This window comes from Canis lupus, chromosome 26, assembly GCF_048164855.1.
Source record: "Canis lupus baileyi chromosome 26, mCanLup2.hap1, whole genome shotgun sequence".
Classification (NCBI taxonomy): domain Eukaryota; kingdom Metazoa; phylum Chordata; class Mammalia; order Carnivora; family Canidae; genus Canis; species Canis lupus.
The window spans coordinates 44,488,560-44,496,139 of NC_132863.1; the positions used below are offsets into that span (position 1 = coordinate 44,488,560).

At 55.1% G+C, this 7,580-nt stretch overlaps 1 long non-coding RNA gene across 1 annotated transcript; it reads right to left on the reverse strand.

Moving 5' to 3' along the window:
* Positions 1-1,245: 1,245 nt before the first annotated feature.
* Positions 1,246-5,741, reverse strand: LOC140618684 (uncharacterized). The gene is made up of 3 exons (XR_012018749.1): positions 5,006-5,741; positions 3,691-4,029; positions 1,246-1,832 (listed from the first exon to the last, which is right to left on the reverse strand). It is a non-coding gene; the product is annotated as an uncharacterized lncRNA (long non-coding RNA).
* Between the last annotated feature and the right edge of the window lie 1,839 nt (positions 5,742-7,580).

Genomic DNA, 7,580 nt, shown 5'->3' on the forward strand with positions numbered 1-7,580 from the left:
GCTGGGCTGCAGGTGGAATTCAGTAAGACCGGCCCCGGCTCCGAGCCTGCCGGGCGGGGGGCAGGACAGGTGCCCAAGGGCAGCAGCCGGAGGACTGGGGGCCAAAAGGAGGGTAAGGATTAGGGAGAGAAAGAAAGGAGGGGTCGCCATCATTGCCACCCTTCTCAGAAGGAGCAACATCTGCCAGGCACTGGCTCATCGGCCAGTCGCTGCGCCTGCCCTGTCTTCTGGACCCTGAGGACCACGCAGTGAGGCGTGGGCTCTGGGTGGCCAAGGAGGCTGAGGCTCCTGGGGTGAAGCCACAGCTCGTGAGGATGGACCTGGGTGGCATCCCTCCACAGCCTGATCTTTAATTTATGGAGGCAATGAAGTGGGAAGAGAAGAGCAGAAGGGGAGAGAGAGCCTTGATGGAGGGGGGGGGCAAGATGAGGCCCCTGCTCTGGAGGACTCTCTGGACCCTGCCTCGACTTCCCCGAGGAGAGGGCCTGGCTCCCCGTGCATGCCTCTCAGAGGGGTGTTGCTCCCAGGGACTGGGGCTCTGCTAGGCCTGCCCGCAGGCAGGTTTTTGGGCCTGGCCCAGGGCTCTCCTGGGCATTTGGCAGGTGTTATTCTCCCCAGAAGACGGTGCCCCCACCTTGGGGGTGATTCTTCTCCGCAGCCAAGAACCTGGCATCTCTGGCAACTTGGGGAGGCTATTTTTAGGCCTTACAGCTGGTTTTTATCACAGCTGCTGATATGTACGTGTAGAAACCCTGGGTTCATTCTGCCAACACTCCGAACGAGCTTTGCAGAAGAGCAGGGGGGGTGTTCATCAAGCGGGAGCTCGGGGAGGAGGGGGGGCGGCGCGGAGGATGCAGGGCTGAAAGGAATGCTCTGTCCCCACCTGCACTCTGGGAAGAGGAGGAGGCAAAAGGGCTGGACCCAGCCAGGAGGTCTTGAGGCGGGTGACAGCAGGGATGAGGCATGTTCCAAAGAAGGTGTAGACTGACATTTGGGAAGCCAGAGTGGGATTTTTAGCAGCTTTGGGTTTTCTTACTTATTTCCCTTCTGGGGGAGCTGGCTGAGTATAGGGGTTGAGATCATAGAGCTTGGAGTCAAACAAACCTGGCTTTGGGTCCTGACTCTACCTTTAACAGCTGTACAATTATGAGCATGTCAGGTAGCTATTGCTGTGTAACAAGTGATCCCCAATTTTTTTATTTTTTTTATTTTTTTTAATTTTTATTTATTTATGATAGTCACACACACACAGAGAGAGAGAGAGAGAGAGAGGCAGAGACATAGGCAGAGGGAGAAGCAGGCTCCATGCACCAGGAGCCCGACATGGGATTTGATCCCGGGTCTCCAGGATCGTGCCCTGGGCCAAAGGCAGGTGCCAAACCGCTGCGCCACCCAGGGATCCCCCCCAATTAAAAAAAAAAGATTTTATTTACTTATTCATTAGAGACACAGAGAGAGAGGCAGAGACACAGGCAGAAGGAGAAGCAGGTTCCGCATTGGAAGCCTGATGCAGGTCTGGATCCCAGGACCCTGGGATCATGACCTGAGCCAAAGGCAGAGGCTAAACCACTGAGCCACCCAGGGGCCCCCGATTCTTAAACTTAGTTGTTTAAAATAACATGACTTGGTGAGTCAACAGTTTAGCTTGAACCATCACCTGGATGGTTCTTGTGGCCTGAGCTGGGATCTCTCACGCACTTGTAGTCAGCTGCTGGGTCTGCTGCAGGCTCTGTTTCTGGGGAGTGGCTGACCATCATCCAGGGAGATGGAAACAGCTGGGTAGTGTGTCTCTCATTCTCCGGCAGGCTTGTTCTCCTGATGGAGACAAGAGTCTGAGAGAGAGAGAGAGCAGAGGCATGCTGTTTGAACCCTAAGCTGAGGTATGGTGCAACACCATTTCCAGAAATGATGGAATCCAAAGCAAGTCACAAGACCAACCCAGATTCCAGAAGTGGGGACATAAACGCTACTTTTTTTTTTTTTTTAAGATTTATTTATTTATTTGAGAAAGAGAATGCAAGCGAGGGGAGGGGTGGAAGCAGAGGGAGAGAGAGAGAGAATCTTAAGCCGGCTCCCAGTGAGCACAAAGCCCGATGTAGAACTTGATCCCATGACCCTGAGATCATGACCTGAGCCAAGACCAAGGATGGGATGCTCAATCAACTGAGCCCCTCAGGTGCCCCTAAACACTACCTTTGATGGGGGCAGCTGCCAAGTCACTTGCCAAGCGTTCTGAATACAGAGAGGCCTGGATAATTACAGTGTTCTTTTTCAAAACAGTATATCACACCGAGCCTTGTGCAGCTCCTTGAGCCTCAGTTCTGTTACTTGTAAAGCGAACGACATGGCTGTTGGGTGAATTATGCGCGTGAAGTCAGTAGCATTGTGCCCAGTGGAGAGTGAATGCTCGGGGCTGGAGCCACCACAAGCCCTTGGAGGGAAGGATTGCTCCCTGCCCCTCCCCACCATCTCTGTGAAGCATGCCTGGAGGGTGAGCTGCTTTCTGGAAGAACACTGTGCAAAATGAGAACCTATGGTTGCAAGAAACCCACCAGGGCCGGGAGCCTTTTGTTAACTATTTCTTCCACTTCCCTTGTTTAGCTGGACTGAAATTGTTCAGACATAAGGACTCACTGGCCTGTCTGTCTGTCCCCCAAGCCATGTAGGTGTCCTCACTTTTCCATTCAACACCGCCAAGCACATTTGCACACGCACACTCCTATTCATGTGTGTGCATTCACATACACACTCACCTGCACATGCACATGTGCACACATACTCGCAGGCACATATGCCTGTTTACATGCAGACACACTTGCCATCTCTCACACTCACCCTTGCCCATGTACACCCTCCTGTACACTCACACTTGCATGCACACTCATGTGCACACTCTCATGTACACATTTGCACACATGCATTCTGTAGCACACCCCATGCTCTTGCAACACAGGTGCTACACACAGCTCTCTGGGTTTGAGTTTCCCAGCCTCAGTTGGCTGTGGCCCTGCAGGCAGAGAAGCTGTGCAGGTCCAAGGCCAGGGTCAGGAGACTCGTTTCCATCCAGCTCAGCCACCAGGGCGTGTGACCTTGAGCACATTCCTCTCCAGCTCTGGCCCGCAGTCTCCTAACAATGACACCCAGTGTTTGTTGAGCGTGCCTGACACATTCTTATCTAAAACTCACAGCAGCCTGACAGATGGAGAAACTAAGGCTCAGAGAGGGGAACAGTCTGCCAAGGTCACCCAGGCTGTAACCAGAAGACTTAGGGTTTGAACCAGTTCTGGTTTGACTGCAGAGCCCATCCTTCCAGCTACTTCGCTACAAGGTCCCAGGGCCCAGTTCATCATCACAGTAAGGGAACGTCATTGTAATCCCACTTCACAGGTGAGGAATCTGGGGTTCCAAAGGCTTGGTGATGCCCCAAGTGCTCTGCCCTCCAATCACACTGGCCTTCGTTCGCTTCCTCCCTTCCTCAGACCAGGTCCCCTCTGGCCCCAGGGCCCTTGCATCTCTGCCTCCTTCCTTTGCTGGGCCGATGTTTATTCATTCTGTGGGTCTCAGCTCAAACTCCACTCCTTTGGCAGCCTCCTTCCCTGACCCCCAAACCACACTACACTATACACACTTTCTACTTCCCATCACAACACATTACCACGGTTTACATGTGTCACAGGTGCAGAGTCTCACCTGGCTCTGCGCAGGGTCTCACAAAGCCAGATGCGAGGAGCTGGCCGGCTGCACTCCCGTCTGGAGGCTCTGGGGAGCACCTGTTTCCTGCTCATTTGGGTTGTTGGCAGGATGCGGTGCCATGGCTCCCGGCCCCTTCCTCTGTCCTCAGGCCGGCAACTTCGAGGAGGTCCTCACTCGGCTGTCTCTCTGCTTTTAATTCTCTCTTCCCCGTCTTTTTCCTTGAGGCATAACTGACGTATAACATTAAATATATGCTATCTTCCACTTTGAAGGCTCTTTGTGGTTCCGTCGGACCCACGTGGATAATCCAGGGGAATGTCTTCACCTCTGGGTCAGCTGTTTAGATAAATAAGTCCTGGGGATGTAATGCCCAGCACGGTGGCCAGAGTTAACAATACCACATTGCATATTGCTAAGTCGCTAAGGGAGCAGACCTTAGAGTCCTCATCACCCCAAGGAAAAAAAAAGAAAAAACATTTTTTTGTAACAATGTATAGCCAGGGCCATTAACCAGACTATTATCGTGATTGCTTTGGGTGCACACGTGCATCGAATCATTACGTCACACACCTGAACCTCACATAATGTTACATGCCAGTCATACCTCAGTAGATAGATGAATAAATACATAATTTTAATAATTAGATATATTTAAAACAATAAAGATTTCCTCAGTGTAGACTGAAAACATAAAAGAAAATAAGGGGGTAGGAATGTAAAATTGAAAAGGAGGCGAACACCGACTTTAACCTGCTCCCTTAGAAGTGGATTCATTCTAATTTGCCTAGATGTTCTCACTCTGTCATTCCCCGTGCCTTTCTTTATCCTGTCTGCTGCCTCAGTGACCCCGCAGCTTTAAGGCCTTCTAATCTATGCATATGGAATTGTCACGGGTTGGGGCACCCGTATGGCTCAGCGGTTGAGCACCTGCCTTCGGCCCAGGGCGTGATCCCGGGGTCCCGGGATCGAGTCCCACATCGAGCTCCCTGCATGGAGCCTGCTTCTCCCTCTGCCTGTGTCTCTGCCTCTCTCTCTCTCTCTCTCTCCCTCTGTGTGTCTCTCATGAATAAATAAATAAAATCTTAAAAAAAAAATTGTCACATATTTAAACTGTACCTTATGTTTAAAATCAAGAAAAAAGAATCTAGTTGATACATAAAAAAATAAAAATAAATAAAGGTCAGCTGTTCAGCGACCTTACTTCCACGTGCAGCCCTAATTCCCTCATGCCACACAACCTAGGGTGTTCCAGGGTCTGGGGATTGGGGCGTGGACGGGTTTGGGAGACCATTATTCTGTCTTCCACACTCACCTTGTTGATATCTTCCATCCCGTCCATGTGTCAAACTTGTTATTATATATTCATTTGTGAGATTCTTTGTTTTCTGTCTGTCTCCTTCCTGAGACCATCAGGCTCCATGACTGGTGGTTGGAGGAACTGAGCACAAATTTCCTGAACGGACAGTAGGACCAGGAGTCGAACCTGCACCTTTGCATAGTTATTTCTCAACAAAGGAGGTTGGATGCTCGTTCTCTCCCGTGCTCCCATCAGGGCTGCCGGGTCCAGTTGCACACCTTAAGGACTGCACAACTGCAGGGCTCTGCTCACCCCTCAGGCCGTGTGATCCTTGCAGTGGAGTGGGGCCCAGCCTTCAAGCCTGTGGGCCTCGGCTCTGCTCCTGAACCTGGAGCTTGTGTTCCCAACCTCGGCTGCCCCTGGAGTCATCCAAAGGGCTTCCAAAATCCTGATGCCTGGGCCATACCTAGAACCTCTGGAGATTCTAAGGCAATTTTTTGTAGGCTCCCGGGGTGACTCCAAGTGAGGGCCGAGGTGGGAGCTCCGTCCAGAAGGGCCGGAGAGAGAGTCATGTAGCACAGAGGGACGGGAGCGTCACAGAGGCCTGGCAGCTGCGATGACACGTGGGCCTCCCCCCACTGGCCCGGTTCCCCCACCCCGTGTGGCTGTGACCCGGCTCGGGGTCCCGGGGTCGGGCAGCTGTAGGGCTGATGTACGACCGGCCAACACGTGGCTGTCAGGGAACAGGGGCCCCTCTTGTCCATCAGCCCCGCTCCATCGAGGGTGGCGCTCCTTCCTCCTGGGCGACAAGCGGGCTGCAGAGACGGGGGGGGGGGGGGGTGGGCATCCAGCGCCCGGCAGAGAGACCCCGTACTTGGGGGCCGCTGGCAGGTCGCCCGATCCCGACTGTACTTGGCCGCTGTCAGCCCGCTGGCAGGTCCCCGGGGAATCCGGGATCCGTGGGCGGCTGGCTCTGGGGCCGGTGGGGCGGGAAGGCAGCAGGGGCTGCCGGGGGCAGTGCGCCGTCCAAGGCTTCCAGGTCACCTCTGCTCCGCCCTGTGCTCCCACCGGCTGGAAGGAGCAAGGAAGGGGTGGCACAGCCGGGCCTGGGGTGGAAGCCAGCGAGGGACGGGCGCGGCTTGCACAGGCCTCCGCTGTGGGACACGCACACGCTCCTCTTGCCCTCCTGCGACGCTGTGGCTCTCGCCGCCCCCCACCCCCGACAGCTCTGGCGTCCCTGCTGGGACCGGTGTGGTGTCACGCCAGCGCCACCCAGTCCATCTGCCTGGGGCCCGGCCACCGCAGCCCGTGGCCCGGGCCCTCTTCTTCTGGAACTCAAGGCTTTGTCCTCCCCGAAGGGCTGCCGTCCCCTCGCCTCTTGGCTGGGAGCTGGGCATTCAGTCTCTGGCGGTGTCTTCCAGAACCCAACAGGCAGTGGGGATGGAGAGACTCAGGGTCTGCTCAGGGCAGGAAAGGGGGGGCACTTTGTCTGGGCAACTCCCCCCACAGAGGTGAGGCCACAACATGATGAACCAACTCCCTCGACTGCTGACACGGCCCCTCTACCCGTGGCCTTGGGACATCAGCGTGCTAAGCGTCTGTCGTGTGCCCTGCTCTGGCCTGGCCGTGCCCTCATCAGGCCAATCTCATGCCACACCTTGCCCCAGGAAGGTGGGCAGGGGAGGCATTGGTGGGAAGCCACTCTCCTCCACGGCGCTGCACGCTTGTGTCTGTGCCAACGCCTGCTGGCTGGACACTTGCTGGAGCTGTTCTCAGCCTGCCCGCGTAGGACTCCATCAGTCCTGCAGCAGCCGTGGGAGCCAGGTGGACCCTTGCTGTACCCATTTTGTAGATAAGAAGACCAAGGCACGGGGAGATCGGTAAACAAGCCCAGGGTGCAGAGCAGGGGCAGCAGGGGCCTCGGCTCACCTGGGGCCTCTGGGGAGAAGGCTGCCAAGCCTCCTGTAGGCCTGCGCCGTGAGAGGAGGAGTCGTGGGGCCCTGGCCACAGGGGTCATGGGGAGTGCCTCAGCTGCTCAAGAGGAACCGGAACTTTGGAAACCGCAGCCTTATCTGCTCCCCACAAGAGCTGCAACTTGGCAGCACTCGTGGGCAATTGAGATGGTGGCTCTTCATTCACTTCCTTGTTCACTCACTCACTCTCTCACTCACTCACTCATTTGTTCAGCCAGGGTTCACCGAGGCCGTCTCATGGCCTGTTTCTGGGCACCGGGGCACGGACAGGGCAAGGCCCCTTCCCTCGAGTTCCCGATCCAAAGGGGAGCTGGCATGGAATCAGCAAGCACGTGGTGTAGACGCGGCGGTGGGTGGAAGGGCCATGAAGGGTGTCGAGGCGGGTAACAGGGCGGTGGGTGACGAGACAGGAGCCCACCTGACACGGGGAGGTCGAGGAGGGCCTCTGGGGAGGTGACATTTGAGCAGAGACCTGCGTCGGGAGAGAGAGCCAGGCGAGGAGAGGTGTGTTCGTTTTTAATGCTGCACACTTCTCTCCAGTCCTCTTCTCTTTTTTTTTTCGTTTTTTCTCTTCCTTCCTTTCTTTCACAGAATTTTCTTTAGTTTTCACACTCAGT